This window comes from Gorilla gorilla, chromosome 22 (assembly GCF_029281585.2).
Source record: "Gorilla gorilla gorilla isolate KB3781 chromosome 22, NHGRI_mGorGor1-v2.1_pri, whole genome shotgun sequence".
Classification (NCBI taxonomy): Eukaryota; Metazoa; Chordata; class Mammalia; order Primates; family Hominidae; genus Gorilla; species Gorilla gorilla.
In genome coordinates this window covers 38,532,716-38,554,703 of record NC_073246.2, presented here as the reverse complement: position 1 = coordinate 38,554,703, position 21,988 = coordinate 38,532,716, and the positions used below count along the sequence as shown (strand labels likewise).

General features: G+C 45.9%; 1 long non-coding RNA gene across 1 annotated transcript in view; it reads left to right on the top strand.

The window, feature by feature from the left end:
• The window catches only part of LOC134757882 (uncharacterized), a 66,235-nt gene extending 47,485 nt beyond the window's left edge, over nt 1-18,750 (top strand). Inside the window, exons 2-3 of the long non-coding RNA XR_010132422.1 lie at nt 8,445-14,665; nt 17,861-18,750. This is a non-coding gene — a long non-coding RNA (uncharacterized lncRNA). The remainder of the gene's footprint in view (nt 1-8,444; nt 14,666-17,860) is intronic.
• The last annotated feature ends 3,238 nt before the right edge of the window (nt 18,751-21,988 follow it).

Here is a 21,988-nt window from a genome sequence, read left to right as displayed (position 1 = left end):
CAGTCATGATAGTGACATCTAACATTTACAGAGCAGTTACCAAGTGCCAAACACTATCCCAAACGTGCTTTATGAGAGTGACTCAATAATCCTCTCATCAGTCTTATGAGATAGGTTTGTATCCCCATTTTGAAGACGTAGAAATTAAGGCACAGAGAGTTTCAGTAAATCACCAAATGCCACAGAGATATACGGTATGGAATTACTAGGATCTGAAGTCCAATAATTACATTTCAGAGCCTGAGTGCTTCAAAAATACAGAGAGAAGCAGGGCCGTGAGAGAGATGGATGAATGGATGGATGGACGGATGGACAGATGGTTGGATGGATGGATGGATGGACATGTGGCTAGCTGGCTGGCTGGATGGATGAATGGATGGATGGATGGAGATATGGATGACTAGTTAACCAGGTAGATAGATAGGCGTTCTAGTGGCAACATACAGGTCCCCGTGTCTTAGTTTATTTGTGCTGCTATAACAAAATGCCTGAGACTGGGTAATTTGTAAAGAACAGAAATTTATTTCTCACAGTTCTGGGGGCTGGGAGTCCAAGGCACTCGCAGAGGGCCTGGTCTCCACTCCCAAGATGGCACATGTTGCCACATCCTCCAGAGGGACGAACGCCACGTCTCACATGGCAGAAGAGCAAAAAGGGTCTAAGCTAGTTCCCTCCAGTCCTTTTTGTTTTTTCTTTTTTTTTTGAGACAGAGTCTTGCTTTGTCACCCAGGCTGGAGTGCAGTGGCACGATCTTGGCTCACTGCCGCCTCCACCTCCTGGGCACAAGCAATCCTCCCACTTCAGCCCTCCAAGAAGCTGGGACTACAGGCTGGCTAATTTTTTAATTTTCAGTAGAGACGGGGTTTTTCTATGTTGCTCAGGCTGGTCTCAAACTCCTGACCTCAAGCAATCCACCCACCTTGGCCTCCCAAAGTGCTGGGATCACAGGCATGAGCCACCTCACCCAGCCCCTCCAGTCCTTTGTACTAATCCATTCCTGAGGGCAGAGCCTTCATGACTTAATCCCTTTCCAAAAGTTCCACCTCTTAATACCACCACAATGGCGATTAAGTTTTAACCCATGAATTTTGAGGAAAAAAATTCATTTTGAGGCCAACGTGGTGAAACCCCCTCTCTATTAAAAATACAAAAATTAGCCGGGCCTGGTGGCACGAGCCTGTAATCCCAGCTACTTGGGAGGCTGAGGCAGGAGAATCGCTTGAACCTGGGAGGCAGAGGTTGCAGTGAGCCGGGATCATGCTGCTGCACTCCAGCCTGGGCAACAAAGCAAGACTCTGTCTCAAAAAAAAAAAAAAGGAATAATCTAGACATTCGTGGTGGCCCTTCATCTGACACAGGAGTATGAGCCATGAGCCTCTTTGGGGGTGTGTTAAGGGAGGGATCCGTGTACCAGCCGTGAGATGAGGTAGGCCCCCCAGGCAGGCCCGGTGCTTTAGCGCCTCACCAAATTCCATCAGTTCCCCAAGGCTCACTGGGAGATGATGCCCGCCTCCAAGGATAGCCTGTGGCATTTGACGCTCACCCTGGAAATGGCAGAAACGCTTAATCCACCGTGGAATCAACTGATAAAAATAACTCTCAGCCAATAGCTTGTTTCTGCAAATTGCAATTAAGTGGCTGCTGGTACTTCCAAATAAATACGGTAACAATTTCCATCTCTGAGCAGCTTTATTTAATGTCCCATGACATCTGACATACCATATCATTCTTCAAGCACCGAAACAAGAAACTCCATGTCATTCAACCCCTATTGCAGATGTGGAAGGCAACGGGTGGAGGGTGGCTTCCCAAGGACACTGTTGTTATCGTTGCATTCGGCTAAAGGGAAATCAGCCACGGGTCAGGAACACGGGCCGGCGGGGAAGTCCTGGCCATTGCGTGTTCTTCCCTCAACGCCTCTATTCCTGAGTTGATGGTGTTTCTCCAGAGAGGAGAGATCCAAATGTTCTGGAATTGGGCCCTCTACACCCCTAAAGCCAAGGAGTTTTATTTTGAAAATATAAATACAATTTGCCAGGGGTATCCAGGTGAAATCAAAGATTAAAATCATGGCCTCTTGGGGCTTGCAGTGAGCTGAGATCGCGCCACTGCACTCCAGCCTGTGCGACAGAGCGAGACTCTGTCTCAAAAAAAAAAAAAAATCATGGCCTCTTTTGGGGATGTAAGCAATAAGTGTGCGTGCATGTGTGCGTGTGTGTGTGGGGGGGTGGGTTTATTGAAGTGAAATTCACTTAACATAAAGCCAACCATTTTAAAGAGCACAATTCAGTGGCATTTCTACACCTGCTCCCTCTATCTAGTTCCAAAAGCCTTTCATCACCCCAAAAGGAAACCCTCTATCCACTAAGCAGTTTCACCCCATTCCTCTCTCCTCCCAGCCCCTGGAAACCACCAATCTGCTTTCTGTCTCTCTGGATTTGCCTATTCTGGGCATTTCATATAAATACAATCATGTCATGTGTGGTCCTTTGTGTCTAACCTCCTTCACCCAGCACATCTTCAAGGTTTATCCATACAGTAGGGTGACCAGAACTATTCCTCTTTATGGCTGAGTAATATTCTATCACATGCATATAGAGCATGTGGGTTTTTAGTTTTTTTTTTTTTTTTTGAGACAGATCTCACTCTGTCACCCAGGGCTGAAGTGCAATGGCATAATCTTGGCTCCCTGCAACCTCCATCTCCTGGGTTCCAGCGATTCTCCTGCTTCAGGCTCCCTAATAGCTGGAATTACAGTCACGCACCACCACGTCCAGCTAATTTTTTTTGTATTTTTAGTAGAGACCGGGTTTCAACATGTTGGCCAGGCTGGTCTTGAACTCCTTACCTCAAATGATCTGCCCACTTCAGCCTCCCAAAGTCCTGGGATTATAGGCATGAGCCACCATGCCCGGCCTCCTTTTTATGACTGAGTAATATTCTATAGTATGTATATAGAGTGTGTGAGGTTTGTTTTTTTTTTTTTTCCGAGACAGTGTCTGACTCTGTTGCCCAGGCTGGAATGCAGTGGTGCGATCTCAGCTCACTGCAACATTCTCCTCCCAGGTTCAAGCGATTCTCATGCCTCAGCCTCCCGAGTATCTGGGATCACAGGCACCTGTCACCATGTCTGGCTAATTTTTGTATTTTTAGTAAGTAGAGACAGGGTTTCACCATGTTGGCTAGGCTGGTCTCAAACTCCTGACCTCAAGTGATCCACCCACCTTGGCCTCCCAAAGTGCTGGGATTATAGGTGTGAGCCACTGCACCTGGCAGAGTGTGTGGGCTTTTTGTTTTTTGTTTTTTTTTGCAAAGTTACTTGGACTCTGTCACCTTGGTCTTCCTTGCCCAGGAAGTCCTATGGCCCTGCCACTATGTATTTTATGTACACAGCAAAAGGTGGGAATGGATTCAACAGCCGCGTCCTCAACAGCCGCGTCCTCTCTTCTACCTGCACCTGGAACTGCAACGGGGCAGAGAAACATTTCCCAGAGACGCCTGCAGTAGCACACAGAGTGTGTTGGGAACAATTGTAAAGTCATGCGGCTAGTGAAGCTTAGGACGAAGGCATTTTGAGCTTGTGAGTCATCCATGGCTGTAGTGGAGCTTGGGCCCACAGGGTTAAGTAAACAGTAAGGACAGGGATAAAACTGGGGCAAGGCTTCTAGAAGGTTAGGTAAAAGGGAATTCAGTGAGTGTTCTCGGGGTGTGCTCCTAAAACACACTGTTTAAACTCTTGCTGATGTGGACTTCCTTAAACAGAAACTCTCTGATGGGGAAGGAGGGTCCCTCACCTTGGACAGCTTTTGAGACCATTGCTAATTTGATCTTCATTTTGACAATGCAGGATTTTACTCAACTTTTCATTGTCTTCCTTGAAATTTCCTTCATACCCCTCCTTCTCCCCCAGCTACCTTCAGTCCCATTGTCCCGGCTGACGGGCGGGCGGAAGTATTTCCTGTGCTCTGTGAATGCTATCACATGACACCCGAGTGTGGAACCGCATCCCCTGCTGATACAGTCTGAAAGCTGAGCTTCCCCATCCTCTCAGGTTTAAAGAAATGGTCACTAAAATCCAGTTAGTGTTTTTCTTCTTTTCCAACCAAGAAACATAAATGTGTGTTTGAGATCAACACAGACGATTCTTGAGTGAAATGGGACTTTACACATGGGGGTATTCGTTCATAGGTTTGAAACATTGAAAACCAATACTGTACCGACTCTCAAGAGAAAAACGAGTTTTTTTTTTTTTCTCCCTAATGGAGTGTTGGTGATGGCTCTCCATTAGGGAGGAACTAAAGGTGGAGGTCCGCTTTTTAGTGTGGGCATGTCAGGTGCGAACCCTCCCATGCACACTCCTCTCCTGTTCTCACTCACACACACAATTTAAAATGTCTATGGAATCTCTGCTCTGGGACCAGGACTCTGAGACCCAAAATAAATAGGACTCGTGCCTGCCTCCCACAAGGAGGGCAGTGGCCCTGTTTGGTTTTGCTTGGCACCTAGCACAAGCCCTGGCACTTAGTAGGTGCTTTGTAAATGCTGACAGAAAGAATGAATGCTTCCCCTCAGCTGGCTGTGTCAATATTTGCCTGATTCTGCCAGGCCTGATATTTGCCACGTAGGCATTTCATGTCTGCACACACGTGGGGATGGTGAGATGTGGACGTTCTCAACCTGACTGGCAGCAGTGCCTGCCAGGCAGGAAGTGCTACCATCTTGGAAGAAGTAAAAGAACCTGCTGATGGGATTCAGTCCGGCTAGGCTCTGCAGCCCACTTGGGGGTGTAAGGTGCCCATGCTGGCCTCAGAGCAGAGGTGTCCCTGCCACATGGCCCGTTCTTTGCAATGTCAAAGCCAAAATGGAAAATGAAAATAAATAAATAAATAAGTAAACCAACAACAAGTAGTCCCAAGAGAAACAAAAAGGTATTCCTAATGGAAATCTCATGGGTGACTCCACAGGAGCTGGAAATGGCTGATTCCTGGAGCCCACGGGGAGAAAAAGCCACATCCACTTACTTCCCAATTCTGCTCCAGGTCAGTGCCGAGGGCCAGGCAGCCTCCAGAGCTTTCTGGATCCCTGAGGACAGAGACTGGGTGGCCAGCTGGGAGCATCTCCAAACAATTCCTTGCTTCCCAGGATATGGTGTCCGGGAAGGAGAATGCTCTTTGTAGCACCAAAGTGTGTTTCAGGCGGGGCAGAGTTCACAGACAGCTGCAAGATTGTGGCCAAATGGGAATTTTTCGAAGTGAATTGACTGTTTATTCAGTTGTGTGTTTGGGGGGCACTCAGATATAAATATCATGTGAGCCTGAGTTCGGTCAGACAATCGAAGTTGGGTAAGTTGGGAACTGTTTCATTTGTTATCCTGACTGAACTAGAACATGAGTGTTTTTGTGGGGTTGACCAAATATTGGAATCTCGACTGAATTTTTAGGAGAACAATATCTAGTGTGCCACTCAGGAGGAGAATACTTTTGTTGGTTGGTGACCAACTCAGGATCATGAAAAGAAAATGAAGACACCTTAAAACATACAGGACAAGGAAACATTGATCAATGAGTAGCACTGATTTATTGGCCAGGGTTCTCCAGAGAAATAGAACCAATAGAATGTATATCATATACTCTTATATATGTATATGATCTCTCTCTCTCTCTCTATATATATATATACACACACACACACACACATATATATATATATATGCAGAGAGATATTACACACACAGACACACACAGACACACACATACGCAAAGAGATTTTCAGGAATTAGCCCACGGGATCATGGAGACTGGCAAGATGTTTGTTTGTTTGTTTGTTTGTGATGGAGTTTCGCTCTTGTCACCCAGGCTGGAGTGCAGTGGCACAATCTCGACTCACTGCAACCTCTGCCTCCCAGGTTCAAGTGATTCTCCTGCCTCAGCCTCCTGAGTAGCTGGGATTATAGGCACCTGCCACCATGCATCGCTAATTTTTGTATTTTTAGTAGAGACGGGGTTTCGCCATGTTGGCCAGGCTGGTCTCAAACTTCTGACCTCTGGTGATGTGCCCGCCTCAGCCTCCCAAAGTGCTGGGATTATAGGTTTGAACCACTGTGCCTGGCCGAGACTGGCAAGTTTGAAATCTGCAGAGCAGACCAGCAGGCTAGAGACCCAGGGAAGAGTTGATTGCAGCCTGAGTCTGAAGGCCTTCAGGAGACAGAATTCCTTCTTTTTCAGGGGACTCCAGTCTCTTTATAGGGCCTTCAACTGATTGGATGAGGCCCACACACGTGATGGTACTTGGCTTTACTCAACATCCAATGATTTACATGTTAATTTCATCTGAAAAATACCTTCACAGCAACATCTATACTGATGTCTGACCAGACAACTGGGCAGCACGGCCTAGCCAAGTTGACACCTACAATTAACCACCACAACACCTGGCATTTATTTTATATTTAAAATATCCTTTTACTATCAGGGAACACTTCTACACTGCTGCTGGGAAGGTAAACTAGCACAGCCACTATGGAAAACAGTGTGGAGATTCCTTAAAGAACTAAAAGTAGAACTACCATTTGATCCAGCAATCCCACTGCTGGGTATCTACCCAGAGGAAAAGAAGTCATTACACGAAAAAGGTACTTGCACACGCATGTTTATAGCAGCACAATTCACAATTGCAAAGTCATAGAACCAATCCAAATGCCCATCAATCAATAAGTGGATAAAGAAACTGTGGTGTATATATATATATATACACACACACACACACATACACATATACACATATATATACATACATATACATATATATATATATGATGGAATACTACTCAGCCATAAAAAGGAATGAATGAACAGCATTTGCAATGACCTGGATGAGATCGGAAACTATTATTCTAAGTGAATTAACTCAGGAATGGAAAACCAAACATTGTATGTTCTCACTGATATGTGGAAGCTAAGCTATGAGGACACAAAGGCATAAGAATGATACAATGGACTTTGGGGACTTGGGGGGAAGAGTGGGAGGGGGGTGAGGAATAAAAGACAACAAATATGGTGCAGTGTATACTGCTCGGGTGATGGGTGCAGCAGGAGCTCACAAATCTCCACTAAAGAACTTACTCATGTAACCAAATACCACCCTTACCCCGATAACTTATGGAAAAAATAAAATTAAAAAAAAAAGTCCTCCAAAAAACAATCTTTTGGAGTGCAATGGATGAGTTGTAAGGGTGGGCCACTGGAAGAAAATTAGCAGTTGGCACCTACCCGCTATCTTGGGAGGCGGGGAAGCACCTCCGGGAGGTTGCAGGCTGGGCAAGTGATGCGGAGCTGGTGGCTAAGTCTGCAGTGAAGCCAGGGGTCTTGGGAAGCGGGGGCTGCATGGGAGATGGGGGGCGTGACAAGACGAAAAAATCTCAGCTCAGGAAAAGAGGGGCCGCACCACACCGTATGCTATGCCCCTGAGGGGCGGCTGTGCCTCCGTGGTCCTGGGGGGAAGGAACCAGGCCTGCTGAGGACACGGTGGCCATGTGGCTGCATGACCAGCACCCTTCTGTAGGGTTTCTCCAGCTGAGAAATAATAAAGGTAAATAAAAATATTAATAAAATAATTTCTCACAAGTAATAAATAATAAAATAATAATGACAAATGATGACTCAGTACTTAGTCATGGGACATGTAAATCAACTTTTATTTTTCTGGCAACTCATTGAACACGGCTTTGTCTTTGAATTAATGAAATTTGCCTTCTGCCAATCAAGAAGTCTCTCCCAGCCGGGTGTGCTGGCTCACACCTATAATCCCAGCACTTTGGGAGGCCAAGGTGGAGAGTCACTTGAGACCAGAAGTTTGAGACTAGCCTAGCCAACATAGTGAGACCCCCATCTCTACAAAAAATAAAAATAAAAAAATTAGTTGGGCATGGTGGTGGCATGTGCCTGTGGTCCCAGCTACTCCAGAGGCTGAAATGGGAGGATTGTTTGAGCCCAGGAGGTTGAGGTTGCAGTGAGCCATGATCGTGCCACTGCACTCCAGCCTGGGTGACAAAACGAGACCCTGTCTGGAAACAAAAAACAAAAAACAAAACAAAAAATCTCTCCTGGAAACAGAAATGGAAGTCAGCAAGCCAGGTGGCATGTGCCTGTTGTCTCAGCTGCTTAGGAGGATTGCTTGATCCCAGGAGTTCAAGTCCAGTGTGGGCATTGTAGAGACCCTGTCTCTATAAAAATAACCAAGCAAACCAAGGGACCGTTTTGGAGAAGGGTGATGATGTGGGGCACATGGTGCCTCTAACTCTTGCAGAGATTGTCCAAAATCTTTAATGGTCAAATGGCCCAGGTCTGTTTCACTCCTTTTCCTAAGGATTGAAAAAACTCAAGGGCATATGGATTTAAGACCAGGCAAAATCCTCACCCTGTCCTTCCTCCCCTTGTCTTAGATAGACGCCAGCTCGAATGCTGCCTCCCGTCTGCTCCTGGTTGGGATCCTGTCTTCAAGTGCAACAGCCAAGCCAGCTACCCACTCCTCTGTGTCCTCTTCGACCGTGCTCTTGGTGTGTGTCTTCTCTGCTGGATTAAGGAGCTCACTGGAGTGGAGGTGACTGCAGTCAGCAAAACACTCAGGAAATGATTGCTGGAGAAGAGTGGGGAAGGGACCCCACATCTCCCCTCTGCCTGCCCTCCCTTCTGCCTGCACGTCGCAGCCTCTCTTGCAGCGAGATGTGGCCGTGGGACTAGATTCCTGCCCATGGGAATGTAAGGAAGTGCCGTTTCTGGATATGGGACTCACGTCTCTGTGTAGGACTCATCTCCTCCATACCCTTTCCCCTTCCCCTGGCTGGAAGCAGGGGAAGGCAACTGAATTCAGTCATGTAGACAACAAGAAAGCCATGGGGATGGGGGAGCGACACAGGAAAGGGACTTGGGTTTCTGAGTGACTGTGTGGAGCTGAGCAGCCCTCACTACTTGGAACTCCCTGTAAGACAGAAAGAAACTTCTCTGGTCTAAAGCCACAAAGACTTAGCTTTACCCCAAGAACAGAGCACACCCAGTGGAGCACTGCATCTAAGAAGTGTGAGCACCCACAGCATGGAGTGTGCCAGATTGGACAACAGACATTTCCTAAGATTGAATGACTTTAGGAGAGCAGGGAGTGCCTGGCTCAGGCAAGGTGGCACCTTTGGGGGTCCCAGGTGGCAGACAGAGCTTCGCCCAGGTCGAACTGTGCATGGACCCAGGGTGCTGGCCAGAGATGGGGCAGCTGGAGTTCACAGGCCAGGCAGCCAAGGGGTTGGTCTGGCAGGTGGTCTGCCACCATGGACCCAGGCCTCAGACCAAACAGGAAGGGGCTGCTAAAGACACAGGTCCTCAGATCATCTGCAGGCAGGGTCTAGCCTGGGCCCCAGGAGTCCACAGGCAGGGAGCGCCCTGGGGAAGAGCTGAGGATGCTGCATCAGAAAAGAGGCAGGGAGGGCGGGGCAGGCCGGAGCACCCACACATGCGCTGCGTGTTAGGCACATACACACACGACCCTATTTAACCCCCAACAGCCCTGACAAGCAGGTGTCATTGAATTCATTGTTGGCACCGTGGCTGTGGCACTGAGTCCAGGAGCCCTGGGTCCTCCTCACCACATCACCCTAGTTAGGTGGGCAACTCATTTCTTCTTTGTTTTTACTATGTGAAGTTTGGTTTCTTTCCATTTATTTGTCAAATAAATAAATGTTTTAAAATTTATTTTAATTTTTTTTTAAAGATAGGATCCTGCTCTGTTGCCCAGGCTACAGTGCAATGGCATGATCACAGCTCACTGCAGCCTCTAACTCCTGGGTTCATGCAATCCTCCTGCCTCAGCCTCTCAAGTAGCTAGGACTACAGGCACATGCCCCTGTGCTTGGCTATTTTTTTCTTTTTTCTTTCAGTAGAGACAGGATCTTACTATGTTGACCAGGCTAGTCTCTAACTTATGGCCTCAAGTGATCTTCCCACCTCAGCCTCCCAAAGTGTTGGGAGTATAGGCATGAGCCACCTTGCCTGGCCAACAAATGTTTTTGAACATTTACTCTGTGCCTGGAACTACATATAGTGTAACAGGGGAGGAAGAATATTAAACAGTTAACATGATAAGTAATGAAAATAGTGAGTGAGCATAAATAGGGTGCTCAGGGGAAGTCTTGTGGAGAAGGTGACATTCAGTTAGTAACTAATTCCCTTGGGAAAGGCTAATGCGAGAACACTGAACACTGTTTAAATGCATGCTCTGAGCTCTTCCCAGCAAAAGTTCTTTCTAAGTGGTTCTCAACAGGGGGTGATTGTGCCTCCCACTCCCAGGGACATTTGGCAATGTTCAGAGACATTTTTTGATGGTCATATCTGGGAGGGGTGCTTCTAGTGGGTAGAAGCTAGGGGTGCGGCTAAACAACCCACCACGAACAAGACAGCCTCCGACGACGAAAAGCGATCCAGCTAAAAATGTGAATAGTGCTGGGGTCAAGAACCTGCCCTGGAGGACAGATGTGCTTTTGCTGCAGTCACTTAGAAGGCAAGGTGGCTCCATCTGCCCTTCCCCTCTGCAGCTTGGATAAAGGGTGGACCACACATTGTTCAGCAGAGCAGATGGGAGCGCCTGGCGCCCTGGGATCCCGCATCCTGGCCGCGGTCTGCCGACATGGGGTAAGGAAGAGAAAGATGATGATTTGTACTAACTGGTGCAACCTACTGCCAAATCGCCAGGGAAAGCGAATGAAACACATCCCAAGAAACTGTTTATGGTGCAGGAAGGGTTTAGTGACTTTACTGCTCAGATTACCATTTGGATATCAGTTTCATCATCGTCAACCTCCAATTTCCTGTTTTGCTTATCTTAGAATGACTCTTTTAAAAAATGTTTGCACTGCTCAGATGGCTTTGGCTTCAAGTTGATTAGATATGGAACTGGTTTATAATGGATTAGAATGCAGGATTTGTTTGCTTTGTAATATTTTAAGAAAGCAATGAAAGAAGCGGCAATGACAGGGAGAGATATTGTATACTTACAGTCTGATTCTTTTTTCATTACCGGAAAAGACAACTAATTTAGGAATGTGGATTATGGCCCTTGGTCCCTTTTTGATTTGTGTTTCACTTCAGGGTTTTCCTGAGTTACAAATCCCTGCAGATTTGTGAGACTTAAGAGGTACACATGTACATTTATTTTCCCTTTTAGCATTTTTTTTTTTTTAGCCTGCAGGATCCCATGGGGTTTTTTTTCCCCTCCTCCTTTCCTTTATGTGTTTCCTGATAAGCCAATCTGTGTACTGCTTTCCCTGCACTGTCTGTACAGTTGGAAGCATTATTCAAATGAGTCCTGTGAAACCGATGGCCTGTGGCCCCGGTTGTTAAACACCGACACGCTGCTCATTAACACTCAGCATCCGGATATCCTAATTTCAGCTCAGATTTTGGTAAATATATATTTTCTTGATCATTTCCAACTACCATGCAAAGCCACATCCTGTCCTCTCTGAGATGCTTAGAAGAGTGTATTGTGCAGGGACGGCTTTGCAGACAGGCAGCAGGAGGCTACACATGCTGATGTTGGGGCCAGGAGACCATCAGAGTGGTTGAGAGAGGGCTTGCTGTTGGGTCCAAGACTGACAGCTTAGATTCCTGGGGCTCTCTGGGCCTCAGGGTTAGAGGTTGTCTTTGGCGTATTTCAATATAACCAGTCTTTAGGATCCTTTGATATCATTGTTAGAAACAGTAACGCGTAGTCATGGGCTGAGAACTTGGGACCAGGATCTAGGATTTTTGGTCTCTCAGCCCTGGCTCCCCACTTCCTGGGATAGAACCAAACCAGTGTGTATGGAAGTTGACAGGCACACTGTGCATTGGGGGTTGAGCTGTGTCCCTGCAAGAGATATGTTCAAGTCTGGACTCCTGGTACTTGTGAATGTGACCTTATTTGGAAATGGAGTCTTTGCAGATGTAACTAAGATGGAAGTTATAAGAAGAGGAAAATAGATACAGAGACACACATACAGAGGAGGACACCATGTAAAGGCACAGACACGCGGAGGGATAACAGCCATGTGACAACAGGGATGGAGACTGGGGTTACGCAGTTGCAAACCAAGAGCAACCATTAGGAGATAGAAGAGAGGCATGGAACCAGTTCTTCCTTTGAGTCTCCAAGAGGGAACCAATCCTGCCAACACCTTCATTTTGGATGTCTGCCTCGAGAACCGTGAGAGAATGGCTTCTGTTATTTCAAGCCAGCCAGTTTGCAATACTTTGTGACTGCAGCCCTAGGAAGCTACTACAGTAGCTCATTAAGGGCAACAAAAGGACTCTTCAACTTCCAATTTTTAGGATAAAAAGAGGCAAATGTATTTAACTCAGAATAATTACACTGAAACTATTTTTTTTTAATAAGTGAGAAAACATATCAATAGTGGTCAAATGGATCCCATGAATTAGTCAATAAAGGGGTTAGGGGTAGAATACAGGCATTTGTATTTTTAATCAAAACGAAGAACTAAGCAAGGCACAGATAGAGCCCCCACTCCAGGCTCAGTCTCTGGTGGTTACTAGTTTAGCGGGATAACTGGTCAACCTGGACAGGGCATGTAGATCAGTTTTGAATTTCTTGGTTGCACAGAATTTAAAACGTTCTTGGGCCGGGCACGGTGGCTCAGGGCTGTAATCCCAGCACTTTGAGAGGCTGAGGCGGGTGGATCACCTGAGGTCAGGAGTTTGAGACCAGCCTGGCCAACATGGTGAAACCCCGTCTTTACTAAAAATACAAAAAATTAGCTGGGCGTGGTGGCGGGTGCCTGTAATCCCAGCTACTCTCCTGAGTAGCTGAGGCAGGAGAATTGCTTGAACCCAGGAGGCAGGGGTTGCAGTGAGCCCCAAGATCTCACCATTGCACTCCAGCCTGGGCGACAGAGACAGACTCCATCTCAAAAAAAAAAAAAAAAAAAAAAAGTCCTTGATTCACCACTGCCATTGAGACCAATAGAGTTTTCACTCTTTCACTAGAAGATTCTTCTTGAGTAGCATCCTTTCTCTTGCTTCTCTTAGCTCAGCTTTAACATAATTCTAATGGTGCTGTTAGTTGATAGTGAACAACTCACACTCAGTTCCCCCTGTAGCCACTTTTGAGTGGAAAATGCATCCAACTGTTTTTGTTAATCACAGCAACGTGGTGGCTGCAAGAAATAGCTTTCTGGTGCCTGGGAGTCTTTCTGTCCATCTCTAGGCCTCAATTTGTTAAGACCCCACTGCATATGAAAGACAGAAATAAATGAAAATAGCATTAATGCTTCAGACATGAATTGAGGACTACGGCGTATTGTTAAGTTCCATGACAGTGCCTTAAGTCTCAAGATCCAACATCTGCCTTGATAACTCTGGGCATTGCCACAATGGTTTATCAGCACCCATTGTTTCAAATGGACCCCACTGCCTGGTCAATTGGGTTGCAGCACATCTGGAAAGATTATACATGTAGGCACCAGCAGACTGTACAGGCTACTCTGGGCTATTTGGGTGTCTTAATTTCAGGGCTTCTAACCCCCTGCCTACAAAATGCTGGTATACACTTTGGACAGGGATAGGTATCTACTGGGCATTCAGGAAATGTGATAACCTGTCACCTAGGGGGTATCTTTGGAGATTTGCCCCAGTGTTGATGAAGCCCTTGAAGAGATATCTTGAGCTAGCTCACACTATAGGTATGGACTTGCTGGAGCTGTTGGATGGGCTCATTGCCCATGAAATAATCCAGTAGAGAAGAGCAGTGGTCTATGCAGGGAGAAGATGAAATGCTAGAGAACAAATGGGTCACAATTCCCAATGAGCTGATCCAAGCAGTTGGTCAGACTTACACAGTAACAGTACCTGTATTAACCAGTCCTGTCACTGGTGCATATACAAATGGCAACCAAAGGTCACCATACATTAAAGGAAAAAGGGCCCCAAATAAGAGGACCAAGAGGATAAATAGAATAATTGATGCCAGGGAAAGCACAGATTAATTAAGCAACAGGTAAGAACTTAAAACAAAATTCCTATCTGAACCTCTAATAAGTTTCTTAGAAAAAACTTAGAAGATATTACATTCATAAAATGTGAATGGTTGCTCTGAAAAAAAGAGCACTTAGAGAATAAGAAAGTTCTTGAAAATTAAAGACTTTATTACCAGAATAAAACTTCTAATAAAAAGCTTGGAAGATAAGTAAACAAAATCTTCCAGAATAAAAAGTTGGAAAATAAGAAAGAAAATGTAGATGACATGGAGGACCAATTCAGTAAGCACAGCATTTTATCAGATGGCAATCCCACAAATACAAAAGAGGAAAATTGAAAGGAGAAAATATTCAGAAAAAAATAATCGATTTGAAATTACCAGAGTTTTAAAAATGTACCAGAGCTGAAGAGAAACACAAGGATCAGCTAGAAAGTGTTCACCAAATGCTGGACAAGTATAACAGGTTAAGTTTCACCCCTGGGCACAATTTTGTGAGATTTCAGAACACTAGACATAAAGAGAAGATCCTAAAAACTCACAAATACAAAAAACCAACACCTACAAAGGGATGAATATCAGATTTGCATTGGATTCTTCATCAGTAACACTGGATGCTAGAAAACAGTGGGATAATGCCTTCAAAGTTCTGAAGGTAAGTGATTTAACCATGGATCTTTATGTCTAGCAATCTGTCAATCAAATGAGAAGACAAAATAATGGCAGTTCATGCATAAAAAGACTAAAATTTTACCTTCCTGGTACTCTGTCTGAAAAGATTACTCAAGAATATGCTCCAGCAAAATAATGACCACAATAGCTAGCACTTACTGAGGGCTTACTAAAAGCCAGGCACTGTTTTTAAGCACTTTATATACATTAACTAACGTCATCCTCACAACTACCCTATGAGTTGGGTTACTATTTTTATCATCACAATCCCATTTTATATATAAGGAAACAGATATGGAAAGATCAGATAACTTGTTCAGAGTTGTGCAGCTACTCTGTGGTGGCCCCAGAAGTTGCACCTGGGAGTGTAGCTCCAGAGCCTAGCACTTGCCCACCATGACCTCTTGGAGCTAGAAAGGATCCAACAAAAGGAAGTTGGCTGCAGGAACAAGGGAACTTAGCTGCAGGAAAGATGAGAGCCACACAGCAGAACTAGAAAGCAAATATTCCAAATTAGAACAAAAGCGGCTTTCAGGAAGTACAGCTTTACAAAGAAAGCAGATTCTCTTAACAAGCAGCATGATTAAGAAGCTACATGATCATATGATGAGGTGAAGCAATCTGCTTCCTTTGTGAACAAACATTTAAGACAACAGTTAAAGCATGACCAAAATAAAGAAACTGCAAAGATGTCATGGTTTAAATGTGAAGCCAGATATAATAGGGTATGATGTGAACTACTCATGAAGTGTAAGAAAAGAGAATCCAGTTGACCTTAACACTTCTGTTCAGTCTCCTTTGAGGGTCCCAAGTTGGTGGCAAAAAATCAAATTTCTTTCTTGGTGGATTGAGTGTCATCATACGGTTCACAGACACCAATATTTGCATAATCATAGTATTATGAACACTGTTTATTGGGTTTCACTTTTTAGAACCAACCTTGAGGCCAAACTCTTAGTTATTGTTACTAAGTAGAATGTAGTTGTTCAAATCTTGACTAGGTTGAGAGGAAAGAGAGGGAAGATTTGGAATGAAGTAGAGGGGTCATGTCCTTCATTATAGATCCAAAGTCAGATATTATCTATAGTTGGTGGGTCAAGAGATTTTAATATATTGTTTAAAGCAGGGCTTCTCAACCTTGGCACTATTGAGATTTGGGCTGGATAGCTCTCTGTTGTGGGAGCTGTCCTATGCATTGTAGGATGTTCAGCAACATTGCCAGCCTGGACTCACTAGATGGCAATAGCACTCCCCAGGTTGTAACTACCAGAATATGTCTCCAGGCATTGCCAAATGCCCCCTGAGGAGAGGGAGATTGCCCCTGGCTAAGAACCACTGGTTTAGATTTATAAATATAATCATTAGAAGAACAAAAACCAGGCCAGGTGTGGTGGGTCATGCCTGTAACCCCAGCATTTTGGCAGGCCGAGACAGGCAGGTTGCTTGAGGCCAGGAGTTCAAGACCAGCTTGGCTAACACGGCGAAACCCCATCTCCACTAAAAATACAAAAAATTATATGGGTGTGGCGGCATGTGCCTGTAGTCCCAGCTGCTGGGGAGGCTGGCATGAATGGCACGAACCCGGGAGGCTGAGTTTGCAGTGAGCCGAGATCATGCCACTGCACTCCAGCCTGGGCAACAGAGTGAGACTCCATCTCAAAAAAAAAAAAAAAAAAAACTAAAATAAAACAAAAATTGGGTGAAGTTGGAGGTGCTGGGTGGATAGTATTATAGATAAGCAAATCACCCGTCTTTCATAGCTATAAGTTAATAGATTGTGTTCTAAAGTTGATAAATCAGGAAAAGGCCCTATAATTTTAATATGCAATAGTTTGAAAATCAGATGTAATAAAGTTAAAAAAATGAATCTACTGGCGTCTAGGCTGCAAAAGGAAACACTTGAAACAGAAGCCTCAGCTTGCAAAACTGTGGTGTAAAAACTCCCAAGCGATAAAACTCTCAAGCAATAAACTGTGCCAAACCATGACATTCAAGACAAACTATCTAAGCTCATTGTTAGGGTCTGAATGTTTGTGTCTTTCCAAAATGCATATGCTAAAATCCTAACCCCAAAGGCGATGGTATTGGGAGGTGGGGTCTTTGGAAGGTGGGGGGGGCGTTTTGGGGGGAAGTCCTCGTGAATGGGATTGGTGCCCTTTTAAAAGACAACTGTTCCCTCTCTACCCCTAGAGCAAGGCAGCCCCTTCTACCATGTGAGGACACAGAAAGAAGGCATCATCTATGAACCAGAAATCAGGACCTCACCAGACATGGCATCTGCCTATGCCTTGATTTTGGACTTCCCAGTCTCTAGAACTATGAGAAATACATTTCTTTTTTTCTTTTCTTTTCTTTTCTTATTTTTTTTTTTTTGAGACAGAGTCTTGCTCTGTCACTGAGGCTGGAGTGCAGTGACATGATCTTGGCTCACTGCAACCTCCATTCCCCAGGTTCAAGTGATTCTCCTGCCTCAGCATCCTGAGTAGCTGGAATTATAGGCACCCGCCACCACACCCAGCTAATTTTTGTATTTTTAGTAGAGACAGGGTTTCACTGTGTTGGCCAGGCTGGTCTCGAGCTCCTGACCTCAAGTGATCCACCCACCCTGGGCTGGAGAAATAAATTTCTGTCATTTATAGACCACCCAATTTATAGCATTTTGTTAAAGCAGCCTGAACTAACTTCACCCTTATTCAAATGGCTATGTTCTCAAGAAGACCATGGGCACGCTGATCTCACAGTAGCTGCACAGGCTTAAGTGTACTGCATGTATTCTAAAGGAAAGATGCTGTCCCAGCAACTCAGCTTGTTTACAAGTTGACCAGTCCTCCCAAGAATGACCCCACATCCCCTGCTAGTTCCCATAATGATACCCTTCCTGACTATCCTTATTTGAGAAGTCCTATAGTTCCCTGGTGTGTGCTCCCTTGCAAGCTAATGCAACTCACTGTGTTTGACAAGTGTGTTCCTGGTGGTCTTGGGCTGGTAGCTTTAACATTTGAAACAATTTAAATGTAAAGTCTTGCATTGTTGGTTATCTTTGCTCTAGTCTGCCCAAAATATCTGTTTGCCAATAGGGATACTTGAATTTGTTACAGAAGCAATCAATGCAAAAGGGTAAGTTTTGGCTTGAGAGAGGCTGCTCCTAACTCCTTTATCTTTGCTCTCTTTGAGCCAGGAGGACTCAGCTTTAAGAAACAGTGAAGCCTTTGAAGAAGGAAGTCTCCCATTTATCCTACTCTAGGAAGGACCTTTACATGCTCCATGCATTCGATGTTTACAATAACAAAAGTGGCTCTGATGTTTCCTGTTGTGCAAGAGAAGGTGAAGTCAAGAGATATTCGGTGACTTGCCCCAGTCCTCCTTCCCAGGAAGTGGCCAAGGGGTCTTTACAGGTTGATGTAAGATTGGCCCTGTGCAGTTCCCAGGAGGTCTGGGGTAAGAGTGGATGGGCCAAGGCCCTGCGGGGCCACATTCTCCTGATGGGACTCGTGTGGCCAGACTCTGCTCCTGTCACTTGGAGACTGTGTAGTGGCCATCTCCACTCATCCTGGGACTGGTGCTATGAAGTTGCCACCAAGAAGGATGTTTCCCTTTTCTTGCTCCCCACACCCACTTCCCCACAGGGTGTGGTGGCAGCAGGTGCCTCTTCTGCATGGCCAGGGTCCCCCATCGCTCACAGCCGTCGGTGTGCACATGCTCAGACCTGCACCATTCCTGTCCAGCCCCTGCAGTTACCACCTGGAATCTTCAGCCAGGACTTGGAGGCTGTGAAGTCAGTCGGGAAGTGGATCAGGAGGCCACCCCCTTCTGTGGCACTTCTGAGATGACAACTTGTTTCACAGTTGGATGGGGGCGGGGAAGGAAAGAGCGGCCCCATTATTCCAGAACATTTTATCCACACAGGCTCAGACACCCTGTGATGAAGAGTCCAAGAACAGCCTGAGATAAGGATGTCATTCTTCTTTCACAGGCCCCACGATGGGTTTATCTTTTGGGACCAATACATTGGGTCCCTACATGTTTTCCCCTACCCTTCTTAGGAAACAAAATATCAAACAACTCACAGTCCCGGAGCAGTTATTATTCAGATAGTTCCAACCAGAACACCCTCATGAATTCTGTCCAGCTCATGCAGCACTTTGCCTGCATTACTGGGTGAGGAAAGCAGTTCTCGGCCCCTTTGCTGGATGGTTTGAGAGAGGACAGGAGCATTCAGTCATCCTGGCATCCCAGATCCTCCAGGAGCTTGTTATCATTTAGGGACAGCCTGCATCTGAGAGAAGGTTTGGCAGGACTGCTGTCAGCCTGACTGCTGGCTTCTTTGAACCATCAGTTCCGGAAGCAGCAGGGGCCACTTTTCTTGTAAGTTCCTGGCGCTCAGACATAATAAGCATCAGTTAGCAGCTCTTCACCCCTCACCAATGTTAGTGCTGGCTACTGAGTCTTCAGAGCTGTGAGGGCACGGAGTTTATAATCCAGAGAAGTCACCCTGCCAGCACGTTTCCCACCTGGAATGGGAGGCAGAGGGTAGGGGAAGAAGGCAGCATTGGAAAAAACACCCACAAGTCCTGTAGACCTCATCTCCCTTTCAGGGTTAGGACGTGGCTTTTTTCAGACTCATAGGAAAAGACAGACTGTTGGCAGGTTAATCCAGATCATCAAAGGAGGGACAGGCCCAGTGGTTCACTCCTGTAATCTCAGCACTTTGGGAGGCCACGATGGGCAGATTGCTTGAGGCCAGGAGTTCAAGAACAGCCTGGGCAATATGGTAAAGCCCCATATCTACAAAAAATACAGAAATTAGCCAGGCATGGTGGCATGCACCTGTAGTCCATGCTACATGGGCGGCTGAGGTGGGGGAATCACCTGAGCCTGGGAGGTTGAGGCTGCAGGGAGCAGTGATTACACCACCATACTCCAGCGCAGGTGATGGAGTGAGACTCTGTCTCAAAAAAAAAAAAAAAACACTAAAGGATAAAACCCCAAACCGGTCTGTCTATGATATAGACAGATAGGTTATTTTTATTCCAGGGTATGGTAAAAAGTGCAACTCTCCTAAGCTGCCCTTATCTGTGGCAGCAAAAAGCCAAACATTCGCCTTCTTGTTAATGGGTTTTCGCAACTCAAACACTCAACGTAGGTCAATTTTGAATGTCAGGTGCTCAACCACCCGGCTTTTTTCCATCTTCCCCAAGAACTGCGATGGAGACCAAATAAGGCTTCTCAGTTCTTTGGTCAGCCTACCCTCCAAGCTGGCCCTGTATCTGCTGAGAGCTGGCTGCAGACCTGTTCTCCAACCTGAATATGTAGGCACTAAGGGTGTGGCTTCTGAACCACACTGCTCTCAAAGGATGGCTGTTGTACATCCAAGTGGAAGGGGTGGTCTGAGAGATGTTTAGACACTGACGTGTCTCGGGCATTTCAATAGCTATGGGGGCCATACTAGCTGCAGTCCCACTTCTCAGTGGCCAGGGGTTGAAGGCAAGAGTCAGAGACTTTTCCCCCCAGCTTCCAGCAGCTCCCAGATTCTTGCCTGCAACTGAATCATATACGTGAGCGTACTGAAAAGATGTTTCCCCCATAGACAGCTGGCCCCAAACGCCAGAAATTTATGAAAATAGAGTCATCCAGACCAGCTGCTCAGAGGTGTGAATAAATTGCAAAACAGGTTGGTAGCGGAGATGGTGTGATTCTAGCCTAATCCCTGGGAGGCTGTCACATCCCCGGACATCCGGAATCCTTCCAGGGCTGGATGGGAAAGCTGGGGTCACCTCACCTGTCTACAGGGTTAATCCGGTCCGGTGCCACTGCCTGAAGCGGATCAGGCGCCTCCTGGTGGATGCTTTTCAATATTCCCCTTAGGAAAGGCGAGCTCATGCGACCCTAGGATGGTTGGTTCCACAAGGTTGTAATAGGCTTCAGAAAAAGGGGAGACATTGAGATCATCTAAGACATATCTCTGGTTTCAAAGATAAGGAAAGGGGGGCCAAGAGGATAAGCTCCATCCCCATGGCTGTAGAGCTACTAAGGGCAGAGCAGGGATTAGACTCGGCCAGTCCAATGGTACCCCGGGACCATCTAACATCACAAGGAACTTGGTCTTTCTACCTCGTCATGTCTTTAATTGGAAGAATCTCAAATCGGGTGGGATGAATTGTAACCTTTTTCTAACTCCTGTGTGCAGCTGGCAATAGGTTAGCTATTTGGCGGAAACCAAATAACTAGAGGAAACTCTCATATTTTAGTGACATTTTGAAAGACTTCTGCTTTAGCAAGCTGTGTATCTCCCAGCAACTGTTTTTCTTTTAAATCAGTGACAGCTTGGAGTTTCTAACTAGGAATTTAAAAAAATATATATTCTGGAGGAGGGGTGAGTGAGAATGTATTCTTATTTGTTTATTTTTTCTTTCTTTCTTTCTTTCTTTTTTTTTTTTTTTTTTTTTGTCATCCATGCTGGAGTGCAGTGGCACGATCATAGCTCACTGCAGCCTCCAACCCCTGGCCTCAAGTGATCCTCCCATTTCAGCCTCTGGAGTGGCTGGGATCATAGGCTCATGCCACCACACCCGGCTGTTTCAAATTTTTTTATAGAGACACAGTCTCACTATGTTGCCCAGGCTGATCTCAAACTCCTGGGCTCAAGTCATCTTCCCACCTCAGCCTTCCTAAGTGCTAGAATTACAGGTGAGAGCCAAGGTGCCCAGCCCAGAAACTATTTCCTACAGAAAATAGGGCTACCTGTCCCCTCATTTCCCAAGACTGAGTGGGGAAGTTGCCGCTTTCTTTCTTTCTTTCTTTCTTTTTTTTTTTTGAGATGGAGTCTCGCTCTGTCACCCAGGCTGGAGTGCAGTGGCGCGATCTCCGCTCACTGCAAGCTCTTCCTCCCGGAGTTCATGCCATTCTCCTGCCTCAGCCTCCTGAGTAGCTGGAACTACAGGCGCCCGCTACCATGCCAGGCTAATTTTTTGTGTTTTTAGTAGAGAAGGGGTTTCCCCGTGTTAGCCAGGATGGTCTCGATCTCCTGACCTCGTGATCCACCCACCTCGGCCTTACAAAGTGCTGGGATTACAGGCATGAGCCACCGCACCCGGCCGCTTAATCATTTTTAAGGGCATTTCTCTCCTGGCATTATATTAAAAAATTTTTTTTTGTTGGACCATCTCCTGGGCTCCCTGGATGACAAAACGAGGGGCACCCTTGATAACGAAACGACGTCAGTTCCAATGCAGAAGCTTCTTAATCATCTTCATCTAGACGCTTCTTGTAATGACCTCAGTGAAATCAAAGGACATAACCATAAATA